This window comes from Arachis stenosperma, chromosome 9 (assembly GCF_014773155.1).
Source record: "Arachis stenosperma cultivar V10309 chromosome 9, arast.V10309.gnm1.PFL2, whole genome shotgun sequence".
NCBI classification, from domain to species: Eukaryota; Viridiplantae; Streptophyta; class Magnoliopsida; order Fabales; family Fabaceae; genus Arachis; species Arachis stenosperma.
Window position 1 is genome coordinate 84,557,452 of NC_080385.1, and position 17,088 is coordinate 84,574,539.

The window sequence follows — 17,088 nt, forward strand, 5'->3', positions numbered from 1 at the left end:
TCCTTTCCCTCTTGCTTCCCTCCTTAGTCTCCGGAGGGTTCTTTCTGGTTCTGAATCGAAGAAAGTTGAAGCTCCCCCTCTTCTCCCTGTCATACAACTAACAAAACACACAGCAAGAGATGAAATGAAGAGATTATTCTTGTTAGAGTAATTGTTAGTGTGAGTGGTACAAATTATCAAATAGTTAGTAGGTTAGTGAGCAGAATTATAAATAATAATAAAGAAAGAAAGAAAACAGAGGGGGTATAGGGGGTGAGGAAGAAACGAAACAAACTGAAGGTAAACAACTGAATAAAGTAAACAAACAAAAGAAAATTGCTCAATCTACTTGATGTGCGGAAAACGATCCGACACAAAACTCACCGGCAAGTGTACCGGGTCGCATCAAGTAATAATAACTCACATGAGTGAGGTCGATCCCACAGGGATTGAAGGATTGAGCAATTTTAGTTTAGTGGTTGATTTAGTCAAGCGAATCAAGTATTGGTTGAGTGTTTTGTATCCAACAGTAAATAAACAACAGGAAATGTAAAGGGGGAAGGGAAGAATTGCAGAAATTAAAAGGGACTGAAAGTAGAAGGACTGAATCTTAAAGAACAAGAAATTAAATAACTGAAACTTAAAGGGCAAGAAATGTAAATTGCAGTAACTTAAAGTGCAAGAAATATAAATTGCTTGAATGTAAAAGGGATTTGAGGAATGGGATATCAGAATCTAAGCAAGGAGAAATTGAATTGCAACAATTGATAGAGCAGAAATTGAATTAGAAGTAATTAGAACTCAAACAGTAAGGAAATTAATTGCGGAAGAGGTTCACAGAAGAACCAAAAGGAAAATGTGATCTCAGGACTCCAGAGACTAGGTAGCAAAGCCTAGATCTCAATTGCCTTCCCAGATCTAAATTCTCAAAGCAATTAACAAGGAATTAAAGAAGAAGCAGTAAAGGGAATGTAAATGAACTCAATTATGCAGAAGAGAAATTAAAGAGCTCTTGAGTGGTGATTGAGACAGAATTTCCTCAATTCTTAACACCCAAGACTCAAACAAGAAAAATAAAAATGCTCAAGCAAGAACCAGGAAGAAGAGAGATCAATTCTCCTCCCCAATTCTTTGAAAAATCAGTTCCTAGCTCTCAATGAAATCTCCAAAATTCCAAAGAAGGTTCCCAATTCAAAAATAAAGTAAAAAGCTAAAAGTCAAAAAGTAAGTCCTAATTACATCAAACTAACTCCTATTTATACACTTTCTATTCTTGGATCTTGGGATTCGGATAGGCTTTTGATTTGGTGAAGAAATGAATTAAATTGGATTTTTAATTCAATTTTTGGCCCATGAAGAATTGCTTCCAGGAGGCTGCCCTGCCATTGTGGAGGGCAGGGCAGAAAATGGTGTGCGTTGGTGCTTGCGTGCGCGCTTGGGTGCTGCAGAACGCTGCCCTGCCCTTGCGGAGGGCAGGGCGGAACTTTTTGGCGCGCCAGAATGGTGCCTGTGCGTGCTGCTGGTGCTGCCGAGTGATGCCTTGGTGCACCAGTTTGGTGCGCTGGCCGTGGCACAACAAAATGCTGCCCTGCCCTTGCGGAGGGCAGGGCAATGTCTCCAAATTGAAGTCCCGTGTTCGATCCTTCTGTGACGCGCACGCTACTTCGTTTCTTTGATTTTCTTGGCACCAAAGTAAGGCTTAGTTTCTTGTTTCCTCATGGTTCCGTGTTCGATCCTTGTGGCAAGCAATGGTGAACTTTTTCTTTGAATTTTTCCCCTTGGTGAGCCCGATACTGCCCTTGAGGAGGGCAGGGCAATGTTTTGTTCTTCTTGATTCATGGCACCAATTTGTGCTTTGCCCTTGTCGTGGGCAGGGCAGAGTTGCCTCTCAAGCCTTGTTTCCTTATGTTGCCCTCCTAGAGGGCAGTGTGCCCTTGTGGAGGGCAATGCTTGCACTCCTCCTTTATGCGCCACGCCTTTTTCTCCTTGGACCATGCTTTCTTAAGCCACGCTTTCCTTTTTTCTTCTTTTTCTTCACCTACAATAAACCAAAACAACCACTCAAAGTATCACTAAATTCACAAGGCTTATAAATCAATTAAAAATCAATTAAATTCAGCTTAAACCTTATGAGTTAACATTAATTTCATGGTGGTTGTTTGATTTAAAGAAGTTATGCATTTTCACTCCAAATCACTTACTTAGGATGCAAGAAAGTGCATAAATGCTAATAAAACAAGTGAAATTAACTTGAAAAATGGGTATATGATGACCAGTCATCACAACACCAAACTTAAATCTTGCTTGTCCCCAAGCAAGCATCAAAACTAAGAGAAAATGAAATGAATAAAAAAAGAAAACATATCCTTATTAGGCAAATAGCAGAACTTGATTTATGGAGTCTTTATGCAGACAATGATAACTCAATTATTGTTGCTGTTACATAATATACATCTTTCCTCAATAAGACTTACTGTTATAAGACTTACTTTTTAATTACTCCCTTGCTAACTTTTCTTTCTTATAATGCTTAACAAGCTTATTCTTTTGGAGGTTTGGTGTCTAATGTTGCAGTAGTAGCCTTTGGCTTTATTTTTCACTCAACATTTTCCACCACAGACACATGGCTCACTACTTCTTCCTAGGATCATTGATGCCCAGCATCTCTTTGGATAACTAAATGTTCTGTATCTAAGTTGCTCTTTATTGTGGACTTTCAATTGGGCATCCCAAATCAGTTGATCTAAGTGACCGGGTTTCAAAATACCCCTTAGAATTTACTTATCCAAGCATATCTTAGTACAAGAACACCACAGGCATATGTCCTAGGGTCCAAGCTATTGGTGTCCAACCTTTATTCTTTGTTTTTCTTGCCACTTTGGCTTTTTCTTCTTCCTTTTCTTTCTGTTTTTGTTCCCAAGGGCTTTTTCTTTTATTGATGAGAGTCTTTGTAACAGCAAGCTAACTTTCACTTAAATGAAAATGATATTATGCAACAATTATTTCATGAGTTATGCATTTAATCAAACATATATACCACCATTAACTTCCATTCTACTTATGCAACATTGGATTTTTACTTTTCAATTCAAACAAAATTTCTTTTATTCAAGCATATGGGAATCAAAACAAAATTCAAGCTAAGTGATGAATGACAAGCATTATGCAAATTATCATACTTGATCAAACAACTTCACTTGCAACTAGAAAAACACTTTAGCAAGATATATAATGGTTCCCAAGTTCAAAACAATTCACAGCAGTAAGGATTAAGTTTAGATACAACCTTTGAAGTTGCAGACCTTTGATTCTTCCTTCTGTTGTGTTTTCTTTGAGTTAAGATGCACCATATCTTCAATTATTGCCTCATGTCCTGCATAATTCTCAAAGTTGCTTGCTTCTCAAGCCCTTAAGTGTATGGTTAGTATGCATAAATTGAGTGTGGCTCTTGGATTTATTTTGGTGTGTGAACACCAAACTTAATTGTTTGCCACTGTCTCAGATGCAACAAGTTAACCATATTTGAAACCCTGTGTCCTTGCTAAAGGTTATGGAATCAAAGCTAGAAAGCAGTTAAATAGTTGAATAATTTGTCTGATTGCTTGGAGCTATCATTGTGCAGGAAGTGAGAATGTGCTTTTAAGTGAGATTTTTTTTGGTGGAACACCAAACTTAGAATCCTTCATTCTCCCTTAAATTGTTTTGGTGTGCAACACCAAACTTAGCTCCTTGCAATGCATACCAATTATTCAACATCTTTATTGAAAAAGCTATGAAAAGAAAACTACCTCAGGTTGGGTTGCCTCCCAACAAGCGCTATTTTATTGTCACTAGCTTGACATCTTCCATTTTTTACTTCAGGAGGTGTTTAGATTCTAAACTTCTTTTTCCTTGTCCCATTGTCCTCCTAGGTATAGCTTTGCTCTGTGACCATTTGCTGTAAATCGATTCTTTGTTGCTTCGTCCAGCAATTCAATACTCCCATAAGGAAAGACCTTTGTTACCAAATAGGGACCAGTCCACTTGGATTTAAGCTTGCCAGGGAATATTTTGAGTCGTGAGTTGTACAAGAGTACTTGTTGCCCAGGTTTGAATTCTTTCTTCAAGATCTTCCTGTCATGCCACCTCTTGGCTTTTTCCTTGTAGATCTTGGTATTTTCATAGGCTTCTAGCCTAAATTCATCCAGCTCATTTAACTGCAACAACCTTTTCTCCCCTGCCGCTTCAGAGTCAAGGTTTAGGAGTTTGGTAGCCCAAAAGGCTTTATGTTCAAGCTCTACAGGTAAGTGACAGGATTTGCCATATAGTAGCTGAAATGGGGACTTCCCAATGGGAGTTTTAAAAGCTGTCCTGTATGCCCAGAGTGCATCTTCCAACTTCCTAGCCCAATCCTTTCTTGTGCTTCCTACTGTTTTCTCTAGGATTTTCTTCAATTCTCTGTTTGCTAATTCAGCCTGCCCATTAGTTTGAGGGTGATATGGTGTGGCTACTTTATGGATAACTCCATATTTATGAAGAAGTTTCTCCATTTGTTTGTTACAGAAATGACCACCACCATCACTAATAAGACCCTTGGGTACCCCATATCTAGTAAAGATATGCTTCTTGAGGAATTGAAGGAAAATTTGTGCATCACAAGTAGTTGTTGCTATGGCTTCCACCCACTTTGAGACATACTCCACTGCTACCAAGATATATCTAAAAGAATAGGAAGGGGGAAATGATCCCATGAAATCAATGCCCCATAAATCGAATAATTCTAATTCCAAGATGAAATTATGCGGCATTTCATTCCTTCTTGTCAATCCTCCTGCTCTCTGGCATTCATTACATTGGTGGACAAATTCTTTGGCATCCTTGAAAATAGTTGGCCAATAGAACCCACTTTGCAATATTTTTGCAGCTGTTCTTTCTGGACCAAAATGTCCACCATAAGCTGAACCATGGCAATGCCACAATATATCTCTTGTTTCACTCTCAGGGACACATCTCCTAATTATTCCATCAGAACATCTTTTGAACAGAAAAGGTTCATCCCACAAGAACTTCCTTGCTTCATTGATTAGCTTCTTCACTTGTTGCTTAGAGAATTCTTGAGGTATCTTTCTCCCCACTTTGTAATTTGCTATGTCAGCAAACCATGGTGTTTGTTGAACCAGCAATAGGTGTTCATCTGGGAAGCTTTCATTCACAGGTTGTGAGGCTTTTTGAATTGTTTCTTGTGGCAGCCTTGACAAATGATCAGCAACTCGGTTTTCAGTGCCTTTCCTATCCCTTACCTCAATGTCAAACTCATGTAGGAGTAGTATCCACCTGATAAGTCTTGGTTTAGCATCCTGCTTTGACATCAAATACTTGAGGGCAGCATGATCAGTATAAACCACAATTTTAGATCCTATCAAGTATGATCTAAACTTATCAAATGCATAGACTACAGCTAACAATTCCTTATCTGTTGTGGTGTAATTTTTTTGAGCCTCATTCAATACTTTACTTGCATAATATATGACATGATGCAAATTTCCCTTCTTTTGTCCAAGTACAGCACCAATTGCAATATCACTTGCATCACACATGAGTTCAAAGGGTAAGTTCCAATCCGGAGGTGTGATAATTGGTGCTGTTGTGAGTTTATGTTTTAAAGTTTCAAAGGCATGCTGGCAATTTTCATCAAAAACAAAAGGTTTATCAATCATTAACAGATTACTCAAAGGTTTGGCTATTTTAGAAAAATCCTTGATAAACCTTCTATAAAATCCTGCATGCCCCAAGAAACTTCTAACAGATTTCACATTAGTTGGTGGAGGGAGCTTTTCTATAATTTCCACTTTTGCCTTGTCAACCTCTATCCCTTTTCTTGAAACTTTATGACCAAGAACAATCCCCTCAGGCACCATGAAATGGCACTTCTCCCAGTTCAAAACCAAATTAGTTTCTTGGCACCGTTTCAAAACAAGAGTTAGATGGTTCAGGCAAGTATTGAAATTATCACCAAAAACAGAGAAGTCATCCATGAAAACCTCTAAAAATTTTTCAACCATATCTGAAAAAATGGAGAGCATACACCTTTGAAAAGTGGCTGGAGCATTGCATAGTCCGAATGGCATTCTTCTATAAGCGAAAACTCCAATTGGGCATGTGAATGAAGTCTTTTCTTGGTCCTTTGGATCTACCACTATCTGATTATACCCAGAATAGCCATCCAGGAAGCAATAGTAAGCATGGCCAGCCAACCTTTCAAGCATCTGATCAATGAAAGGAAGTGGAAAATGATCTTTGTGTGTGGCATCATTTAGCCTCCTATAATCTATACACATCCTCCATCCCGTCACGGTCCTTGTGGGGATGAGTTCACTTTTCTCATTGATAATGACTGTCATTCCACCTTCCTTTGGTACTACTTGAACTGGGCTTATCCATGAGCTGTCGGAGATAGGATATATTATCCCTGCATTCCACAATTTCATTACTTCTTTCTGGACAACTTCCTTCATTGCAGGATTTAACCTTCTCTGTGGTTGAATTACTGCTTTAGAATTGTCCTCCAAGAGAATTTTATGCATACAAACTGCAGGGCTAATGCCTTTTAGATCATCAATGGTCCATCCTAAGGCATCCTTGTGAGCTCTGAGAACATCAAGAAGCTCTCCTTCTTCTTTCCTTGTCAGGGATGAGTTGATGATCATTGGGAAGCTCTCTGAAGTGCCAAGAAATGCATATTTGAGATGGGAAGGTAATGGCTTCAGTTCTTGTTTTTGCACTTCTTCTATCTTGCTTGGTTTCACCTCTTTGTCAATGGAGATCTCAGCTGCGTGTTCCTCTACTGTTTCTTGATTTTCTTTTTCGTGCTCATGCTGATTAGTGTCTAACATTTCTTCCACCAGGCTCTCTATCATATCCACTCTCAAATGATCTTCCTGCTCAGGAGGGTGTTGCATTGACTTAAAAACATTTATGATCATTTGCTCATTATGTACTCTGAAAATCATTTCTCCTTTTTCCACATCTATAATGGCTCTTGCAGTTGCTAGAAATGGTCTTCCCAAGATGATTGAATTGTTTCCTTCCTCGTCCGTGTCTAGGATTACAAAGTCCGCAGGGAAGATAAACTCTCCAACCTTCACTAACAAATTTTCCACAATTCCATTGGGCATCTTGATTGATCTGTCGGCCATGACTAGTGACATCCTGGTGGGTTTGAGTTCTTCTATAGCAAGCTTCTTCATCATGGATAAGGGCATTAAGTTTATACTAGCTCCAAGATCACAGAGGGCTTTGTCCAAGGTTAGTTTGCCTATGGTGCATGATACTACAAAACTCCCTGGATCTTTGAGCTTTGGTGGAATTCCTTTTTGGAGCATAGCGCTACATTCCTCACTGAGCATTACCGTCTCCTTCTCGTTCCAGTCTCTTTTCTTGTTGATGAGCTCTTTTAAGAACTTGGCATATAGAGGCATTTGCTCCAATGCCTCAGCCAAAGGTATGTTGATTTCCAGCTTCTTGAAAGTCTCAAGAAATTTGTGGAAATGCTGATCCTTTGTCTCTTTATGGAATCTTTGTGGATAAGGTAGTGGGGGTGTCAAGCTTTTCTCCCCTTGAAGTTGTCTTGGAATCGGTTCTTCCATGATCTGCTTTCCCTTCTTCAGATTCTGTGGTTGGTTATTTTCCTCTGTGAGTTTTTCTGGGACATTCTTGCTTGTTATGTCCTTGTTGTTAGCTTCATCATTCTTTGTTGGCTCTTTGTCATTCTCCATAAGTTTCTTGGTTGCTCCTTGGTTGCTATCCACCAACATCTTTCCACTCCTTAGTTGCACGACCTTGTATTCTTCCTTTGGGTTAGGAATGGTGTCACTTGGTAGTGAGCTTGATGGTTTTTCAACAGAAATCTGTTTGGAGATTTGTCCAATTTGCCTTTCTAAGTTCTTCATGGAAGCTTCTTGGTTCTTTGTTGTCAATTCTTGGTTCTTCATCATTTTCTCCATGAGCAGCTCTAGATTAGTAATCCTCTGGGATTCTTGTGAGGTAGGTTGGCTTTGGGGTGTTGTTGGATGATGGTAGGTGTTTTGGTTAGTTGGTTGGTTATTGGGTGGATAATGGTTTGAGTTGGGGTAAGTGTTTTGTGGTTTTCTGTATGTATTCTGGTTAGTGTTTGGCTGGTTGTTGTGGTTTGTGTTTTTCCAATTGTTTTGATTTGAGTTTCTTTGCCATGGTTGCTGAGTTTGATTGTGGTTGTCTCCCCATCTGAGGTTGGGATGGTTCTTCCAAGATAGATTGTAGGTATCACCATAGACTTCATTTGTTCCAGGATTTTGGTTGTGCATGTATTGGACTTGCTCTTGCTGTTGCTCCTCTTGAGTTTCTTCACTTTGCACTCATGTGGTTGATGGTTGGCTTGTGGCACTCACTGATGCTACTTGCAGGCCATCAATTCTTTTGGCCATTTGCTCAAACTGTTGTTGAATCTGCTGCTGCATCATTTTGTTTTGAGCTAAGATTGAATCCACTCCTTCCAACTCCATGACTCCTCTTCTTTGTGATGGTTGGCGTTGCCTTTGATGAGCAAAGAAATATTGGTTGTTGGCCACCATATCAATGAGGTTTTGAGCTTCCTCTGTAGTTTTCATGAGTTGTAATGAGCCTCCAGCTGAGTGATCAAGTGCTTCTTGGGCTTTCAGAGTAAGTCCTTCATAGAAGTTCTGCAACTTATCCCACTCAGTAAACATCTCTGGTGGACACTTCCTTAATAGTGCCTTATATCTTTCCCATGCTTCATATAAATTTTCAGACTCCATTTGAGTGAATGTCTGCACCTCAGTCTTCAATCTTATGATCCTTTGAGGGGGGTAAAATTTGGCAAGAAACTTGCTCACCAAATCATCCCAAGTGTTGATGCTTTCCTTTGGAAATGTTTCTAGCCATTGGGTGGCTTTGTCCCTGAGAGAGAATGGAAAGAGCAGCAACTTGTAACTGTCAGGAGGCACACCATTGGTTTTGACAGTGTCACAAATCCTTAAGAAGGTAAATAGATGTTGATTTGGATCCTCCAATGGCCCTCCTCCAAAAGAACAATTATTTTGAACCAGTGTGATGAGCTGTGGCTTTAGTTCAAAGTTGTTTGCATTGACATTGGGGGTAAGGATGCTACTCCCACAGTGTCTAGCATTTGCAAATGTGTAGGAAGCCAGTACTCTTCTTTGTTGTTGGTTATTGTTGACTCCTCCTTCTGGTTGATTGGGATTTGATGGATCCCCTTCCATTTCTTGGAATTCCTCCTCAAATTCTTCCTCTCCAATGACATTCTTCCCTCTTTCAGCTCTTCTTATTCTTCGAAGAGTTCTTTGGTCAATTTCAGAGAGAATAGGGGAAGCTCTTCCTGTACCTGACATACAAACACACAATAAGAAACACACAGATCCAGAAAACCAGTGAAACTTCAATTTATTGCTAGAATGAATTTTTAGTTAGTTTAAGCAAAAATTCAAACAGTTAGTGTGTAAAGAAAAATAAAGAAACAGAAAAGAAAAAGTGCTTGATCTAGACCTCCACTTCACTTAATCATTGTCAATCTATTTCAATCCCCGGCAACGGCGCCAAAAACTTGATGTACGGAAAACGATCCGACACAAAACTCACCGGCAAGTGTACCGGGTCGCATCAAGTAATAATAACTCACATGAGTGAGGTCGATCCCACAGGGATTGAAGGATTGAGCAATTTTAGTTTAGTGGTTGATTTAGTCAAGCGAATCAAGTATTGGTTGAGTGTTTTGTATCCAACAGTAAATAAACAACAGGAAATGTAAAGGGGGAAGGGAAGAATTACAGAAATTAAAAGGGACTGAAAGTAGAAGGACTGAATCTTAAAGAACAAGAAATTAAATAACTGAAACTTAAAGGGCAAGAAATGTAAATTGCAGTAACTTAAAGTGCAAGAAATATAAATTGCTTGAATGTAAAAGGGATTTGAGGAATGGGATATCAGAATCTAAGCAATGAGAAATTGAATTGCAACAATTGATAGAGCAGAAATTGAATTAGAAGTAATTAGAACTCAAACAGTAAGGAAATTAATTGCGGAAGAGGTTCACAGAAGAACCAAAAGGAAAATGTGATCTCAGGACTCCAGAGACTAGGTAGCAAAGCCTAGATCTCAATTGCCTTCCCAGATCTAAATTCTCAAAGCAATTAACAAGGAATTAAAGAAGAAGCAGTAAAGGGAATGTAAATGAACTCAATTATGCAGAAGAGAAATTAAAGAGCTCTTGAGTGGAGATTGAGACAGAATTTCCTCAATTCTTAACACCCAAGACTCAAACAAGAAAAATAAAAATGCTCAAGCAAGAACCAGGAAGAAGAGAGATCAATTCTCCTCCCCAATTCTCTGAAAAATCAGTTCCTAGCTCTCAATGAAATCTCCAAAATTCCAAAGAAGGTTCCCAATTCAAAAATAAAGTAAAAAGCTAAAAGTCAAAAAGTAAGTCCTAATTACATCAAACTAACTCCTATTTATACACTTTCTATTCTTGGATCTTGGGATTTGGATGGGCTTTTGATTTGGTGAAGAAATGAATTAAATTGGATTTTTAATTCAATTTTTGGCCCATGAAGAATTGCTTCCAGGAGGCTGCCCTGCCATTGTGGAGGGCAGGGAAGAAAATGGTGCGCGTTGGTGCTTGCGTGCGCGCTTGGGTGCTGCAGAACGCTGCCCTGCCCTTGCGGAGGGCAGGGCGGAACTTTTTGGCGCGCCAGAATGGTGCCTGTGCGTGCTGCTGGTGCTGCCGAGTGATGCCTTGGTGCGCCAGTTTGGTGCGCTGGCCGTGCCACAACAAAATGCTGCCCTGCCCTTGCAGAGGGCAGGGCAATGTCTCCAAATTGAAGTCCCGTGTTCGATCCTTGTGTGACGCGCACGCTACTTCGTTTCTTTGATTTTCTTAGCACCAAAGTAAGGCTTAGTTTCTTGTTTCCTCATGGTTCCGTGTTCGATCCTTGTGGCAAGCAATGGTGAACTTTTTCTTTGAATTTTTCCCCTTGGTGAGCCCGATACTGCCCTTGAGGAGGGCAGGGCAATGTTTTGTTCTTCTTGATTCATGGCACCAATTTGTGCTCTGCCCTTGTCGTGGGCAGGGCAGAGTTGCCTCTCAAGCCTTGTTTCCTTATATTGCCCCCCTAGAGGGCAGTGTGCCCTTGTGGAGGGCAATGCTTGCACTCCTCCTTTATGTGCCACGCCTTTTTCTCCTTGGACCACGCTTTCTTAAGCCACGCTTTCCTTTTTTCTTCTTTTCTTCACCTACAATAAACCAAAACAACCACTCAAAGTATCACTAAATTCACAAGGCTTATAAATCAATTAAAAATCAATTAAATTCAACTTAAACCTTATGAGTTAACATTAATTTCATGGTGGTTGTTTGATTTAAAGAAGTTATGCATTTTCACTCCAAATCACTTACTTAGGATGCAAGAAAGTGCATAAATGCTAATAAAACAAGTGAAATTAGCTTGAAAAATGGGTATATGATGACTAGTCATCACTAGTGAACTTCCAACTTAATCATTGTGGATACAAAATCAATCCCCGGTAACGGCGCCATAAACTTGATGCATGAAAACTTGTCTCTCAACAAATTTCCCTTCGGCAAGTATATCGAATTATCGTCAAGTAAAAACTCACAATAGAGTGAGGTCGATCCCACAGGGATTGATTGGTCAAGCAGCTTTAGTTGGAAGAGTATGCTAGTTGAGCTAAACAGAATGTAGTTTGAGAATTACAGAAAATTAAATGGTGGGAAAGTAAATAGCAGAAAATAAAGTGAAGAATCTTAGATGGAGATTTGGGGAAATGAGCATGTAAATAAATGGCAGAAAGTAAAGAGAATGGGTAAGATCAAAAATGGGGAATTCATTGGGCTCAGGAGATATTGTATTCTCTGGATCAAATTCATTCTCATCTCTTCCTCAATCAAAGATTCTATTGATCTCCTTGGCAATCTTAAGTGATTGGGTTCCAATTCCTTGGCAACCCAATCTCTCTAAGCTTGAACAATTGCCCAATTCCTTAATTTAATTGCTCATGGGAAGAGATGAAGTATGGTCATTGATTATACCATATGTATTTCCAAATCAAAGTTTTGGGAGGATTACATGTCACTATATCCGCCCAGACCCCAATTTGGTCCAACATGAGAAAGCATTTCTAGCATGATCTCCTCATCCCTTTTCCAAGGCTCAGAGGAGATCCAATTATGGAGAGTTTCTTTTCCAAGACAACTAACCAATTGAATTAAGATTGATCGCTTTCTAGTAAATCAAAAGAGAGGAAAGAAGAAGAGAATGAAAACTATAATTGATCCATCAAATTACAACAGAGCTCCCTAACCCAATGAAAGGGGTTTAGTTGTTCATAGCTCTAGAAATGGAAAATGGCAGAAAAGAATACATCCTTAGCTAAAAGTGCAGAAAAGTAAATATACAGAGGGTTGTTCTCCAAAGTGCCAACCTCCTCTATAATTCAAAACTACTCCTATATATACTACTTCTCTTGATCTTCTAGTGTGTTCTCCAAGTCTTGGATGTGGGCCTTAGATCTTGAGTGGAAGCAGTTACAATCTTTAGTGGGCTCAGCTTACAGAAAAGTATGAATTAGGCATGGGCGTTAGTGAAGTTAACGTTAAGTGACATTGTGGGTTAGAGAACGTTAGTGGCAATCACCTTTCTCACTAACATTCCAACCCCATATAACCCACGTTAACTCCAACGTTAGTGGCACTAACGTGACCACTAACGTTGCCTTATAAACCTTTGCAAGCGTTGTTGGGACTCACTTTTCCCAATAACGTTGCCTTGTGCCCCTTGTCCCTACGTTAGAGTTCACGTTAGTGTAACTAACGTGGCTCTTAACGTGGGTATGCCTCACCTTCGAGAGCATTAGTGGCACTCACCTTTGTCACTAATGCTCCAAGTGCCCCTACTCTCCACGTTAGATATCACGTTAACTAAGTTAACGTGACTACTAACGTGATAGTAAATGCCATCTCCAACGTTAGTGACAAAGGTGAGTGTCACTAACGTTGGCTCATCAATCTTCGCTCCACGTTAACTTTCACGTTAGTGGTCTTAACGTGACCACTAATATGGGCAATGCTAGTTTAATCCAACGTTAGTGACAAAGGTGAGTGTCACTAACGTTGGCATTGTTCCTTTCTTCCATGTTAGAGTTCACATTAACTAAGTTAACGTGACTCTTAACGTGGCTCTGGTGCGCGGAATTGTGATCATCAATGGCGCCATCAACATGGTACGCTCAATTGCAATCTCAACTCTTTATCACAACTTCGCACAATTAACCAGCAAGTGCATCGGGTCGTCCAAGTAATAAACCTTACGCGAGTAAGGGTCGATCCCATGGAGATTGTTGGTATGAAGCAAGCTATGGTCATCTTGTAAATCTCAGTCAGGCGGATACAAATGGTTATGGAGGATTAATGATTAAAATATAGATAAAACATAAAATAAAGATAGAGATACTTATGTAATTCATTGGTGAGAATTTCAGATAAGCGTATGGAGATGCTTTGTCCCTTCCGTCTCTCTGCTTTCCTACTGTCTTCATCCAATCCTTCTTACTCCTTTCCCTGGCAAGCTGTATGTTGGGCATCACCGTTGTTAATGGCTACAGTCCCGTCCTCTCAGTGAAAATGTTCAATGTGCTCTGTCACAGCACGGCTATTCAGCTGTCGGTTCTCGATCATGTCATAATAGAATACAGTAATTCTTTTGCGTCTGTCACTAACGCCCCACAATCGCGAGTTTGAAGCTCGTTACAGTCATTCAATCCTTGAATCCTACTCAAAATACCACAGACAAGGTTTAGACCTTCCGGATTCTCTTGAATGCCGCCATCAATTCTAGCTTATACCACGAAGATTCCGATTAAGGGATCCAAGAGATATCCACTCAATCTAAGGTAGAACGGAGGTGGTTGTCAGGCACGTGTTCATAGGTGAGAATGATGATGAGTGTCACGGATCATCACATTCATCAAGTTGAGGAACAAGTGATATCTTAGAACAAGAATAAGCCGAATTGAATAGAAGAACAATAGTAATTGCATTAATACTCGAGGTACAGCAGAGCTCCACACCTTAATCTATGGTATGAGAAACTCCACCGTTGAAAATACATAAGAACAAGGTATAGGAATGGCCATGAGGCCAGCTCCCAAAACGTGATCTAAGATAGCATAAAACTCTCCAAGATGAAAATACAATAGCAAAAGGTCCTATTTGTAGAGAACTAGTAGCTTAGGGTTTACAAAGATGAGTAAATAACATAAAAATCCACTTTCGGGCCCACTTGGTGTGTGCTTGGGTTGAGCATTGAAGCTTTCATGTGTAGAGACTTTTCTTGGAGTTAAACGCCAGCTTTTGTGCCAGTTTGGGCGTTTAACTCCCATTCTTGTGCCAGTTCTGGCGTTTTACGCCAAAATTCTTGAGCTGACTTGGAACGCCTGTTTGGGCCATCAAATCTCAGGCAAAGTATGGACTATTTTACATTGCTGGAAAGCCCAGGATGTCTACTTTCCAACGCAATTGGGCTTCTGTAGCTCCAGAAAATCCACTTCGAGTGCAGGGAGGTCAGAATCCAACAGCATCTGTAGTCCTTTTCAGCCTCTAAATCAGATTTTTGCTCAGGTCCCTCAATTTCAGCCAGAAAATACCTGAAATCACAGAAAAACACACAAACTCATAGTAAAGTCCAAAAAAGTGAATTTTAACTAAAAACTAATAAAAATATAATAAAAACTAACTAAAACATACTAAAAAATACTAAAAACAATGCCAAAAAGCGTATAAATTATCCGCTCATCACAACACCAAACTTAAATTGATGCTTGTCCCCAAGCAACTGAAAATCAAATAAGATAAAAAGAAGAGAATATACAATTAATTCCAAAAACATCTATGAAGATCAGTATTAATTAGATGAGCGGAGCTTTTAGCTTTTTGCCTCTGAACAGTTTTGGCATCTCACTCTATCCTTTGAAATTCAGAATGATTGGCTTCTATAGGAAATCAGAATCCAGATAATGTTATTGATTCTCCTAGTTAAGTATGATGATTCTTGAACACAACTACTTTATGAGTCTTGGCCATGGCCCAAAGCACTCTGTCTTCCAGTATTACCACCGGATACATACATGCCACAGACACATAATTGGGTGAACTTTTTCAGATTGTGACTCAGCTTTGCTAGAGTCCCCAATCAGAGGTGTCCAGGGTTCTTAAGCACACTCTTTTTGCCTTGGATGACGACTTCATTATTTTTTCTTTTTCTTTTTCCCTTTTTTTTGTTTTTTTTTTTGTATTCACTGCTTTTTCTTGCTTCAAGAATCATTTTTATGATTTTTCAGATCCTCAGTAACATGTCTCCTTTTTTCTTCATTCTTTCAAGAGCCAACATTCATGAACAACAAATTCAAAAGACATATGCACTGTTCAAGCATACATTCAGAAGTCAAAGGTATTGCCACCACATCAAAATAATTAATCTGTTATAAAATTTGAAATTCATGCAATTCTTCTCTTTTTCAATTAAGAACATTTTTCATTTAAGAAAGGTGATGGATTCATAGGACATTCATAACTTTAAGGCATAGACACTAAGACACTAATGATCATAAGACACAAATATAAATAAACATAAGCATAAAAATTCGAAAAATAGGAAAATAAAGAACAAGGAAATTAAAGAACGGGTCCACCTTAGTGATGGCGGCTTGTTCTTCCTCTTGAAGATCTTATGGAGTGCTTGAGCTCCTCAATGTCTCTTCCTTGCCTTTGTTGCTCCTCTCTCATGATTCTTTGATCTTCTCTAATTTCATGGAGGAGGATGAAATGTTCTTGGTGCTCCACCCTTAGTTGTCCCATGTTGGAACTCAATTCTCCTAGGGAGGTGTTGATTTGCTCCCAATAGTTTTGTGGAGGAAAGTGCATCCCTTGAGGCATCTCAGGGATTTCATGATGAGTGGGATCTCTTGTTTGCTCCATCCTTTTCTTAGTGATGGGCTTGTCCTCATCAATGAGGATGTCTCCTTCTATGTTAACTCCAACCGAATAACAGAGGTGACAAATGAGATGAGGGAAGGCTAACCTTGCCAAGGTAGAGGACTTGTCCGCCACCTTATAAAGTTCTTGGGATATAACCTCATGAACTTCTACTTCCTCTCCAATCATGATGCTATGAATCATGATAGCCCGATCTATAGTAACTTCAGACCGGTTGCTAGTGGGAATGATTGAGCGTTGGATAAACTCCAACCATCCCCTAGCCACGGGGTTGAGGTCATGCCTTCTCAGTTGAACCGGCTTCCCTCTTGAACCTCTCTTCCTTTGATCAAAGTTGACCCTTCTAGTGTAAGGGTGTTCATCTCCTTGCATCATGGGCAAGTTGAATGCCAACCTTACATTTTCCGGACTAAAATCTAAGCATTTCCCCCGAACCATTGTAAGCCAATTCTTTGGGTCCGGGTTCACACTTTGATCATGGTTCTTGGTGATCCATGCATTGGCATAGAACTCTTGAACCATTAAGATTCCGACTTGTTGAATGGGGTTGGTAAGAACTTCCCAACCTCTTCTTTGGATCTCATGTCGGATCTCCGGATATTCACTCTTTTTGAGTTTGAAAGGGACCTCGGGGATCACCTTTTTCATGGCCACAACTTCATAGAAATGGTCTTGATGCACCCTTGAGATGAATCTCTCCATCTCCCATGACTCGGAAGTGGAAGCTTTTGCCTTCTCTTTTCTCTTTCTAGAGGTTTCTTCAGCCTTAGATGCCATAAATGGTTATGGAAAAACAAAAAGCAATACTTTTACCACACCAAACTTATAAGGTTTGCTCGTCCTCGAGCAAAAGAAGAAAGAAGAGTGTAGAGGAAGAAGAAATAGAGGAGATGGAGGTGGCTTTGTGGTTCGGCCAAGGGGGAGAAGTAGTGTGTAGGTTGTGGGAAAATGAAGGAGTGAAGATGGGTTTATATAGGAGTGGAGAGAAGGGTAAGGTTCGGCCATGTATGGGTGGGTTTTGGAGGGAAAGCGGTTTGAATTTGAAT